Source organism: Corvus kubaryi, unplaced genomic scaffold (assembly GCF_017639235.1).
Source record: "Corvus kubaryi isolate FWS band 111438036 unplaced genomic scaffold, C.kubaryi_AGA036_p1.0 37367, whole genome shotgun sequence".
NCBI lineage: Eukaryota > Metazoa > Chordata > Aves > Passeriformes > Corvidae > Corvus > Corvus kubaryi.
Genome location: NW_024581119.1, coordinates 5,580,443 through 5,581,506, shown reverse-complemented (window position 1 = coordinate 5,581,506; position 1,064 = coordinate 5,580,443).

Here is a 1,064-nt window from a genome sequence, read left to right as displayed (position 1 = left end):
GGCATGGCATGGCATGGCATGGCATGGCATGGCATGGCATGGCATGGGATGGGATGGAATGGGATGGAATGGCATGGCATGGCATGGCATGGAATGAGATGGCATGGCGTGGCATGGCTGCTCCTTCCAGCCCCACCACCACTGTGATGTTTCATTTTTCCAATCCCCTGAATCCTCAGCCAGGATCAACCCAGCACGCCAGAATAAACCCATTCCTACCCTGCTGCCACGTTTCCCCACCTCCATCCCAGATATTTTCCCGGAAAGTGGGATGGGGAACACGGGGGGACAAGGTTTGTGGTTTCCTGGGGATCCCCATCTCTACCCCAAATACCTTCCTGGAAAGTGGGATGGGGGACACTGGGGGATGTTATTTGGGGTTTCCCCAGCGACACCACACCCAAAACCTGGGAGCTGGGACCGTCCCCATGGGGACCAGGATCCTGTGGGAAGCCTGGTTGGATGCTCTGCCCGAACAGCCCAGGACATTTGTGTCCTGTGAGCCGCCCCTGCAAGCGGTTCTGTGTTCCCAAACACATCCCAAGTGCTTTCCTAGGAACATGGGGAACAGCTGAGACATCAACACAGAGGATTAAAAATTAACCTGGCTCATCTTGGACCTTAATGAGGTGCAAAACTCTGCAGAGCCTCTTCCAGCTGGATCCATCCTGCTCTTTTGGGTTGGAGCTCAGGGATACTGGAAATGGGGTTGGTGACAGTGGCTGCACTTTGGGGACAGTGAAGGCACCTGGAGGCACCGTGTCCCCATCCCGTGCCCCAAACCCTGGGATAAAGTGACCCTTTCGGGCCTGGGTTGAAGGTGTTTTGCAGCATCTGTTCCCAATTCCCTGCCAGCTCCTCTTCCCTCGGCACCCCCCAGTCTGGCCAAGTGGAAAGTCCTCGCTGGAGGAGAACTCCTCATAAATCACCGGGACCTGCATCACCTTGATGGGTTTTCATCGCGAAATCCCCCCCAAAAAATAGCAAGTGGGGGAAATCTCACACTCAGCACGAAGCTGGCAAAGCCCTGGTTTGGCTTTTCCCTCCTCCACGAGATCCAGCCC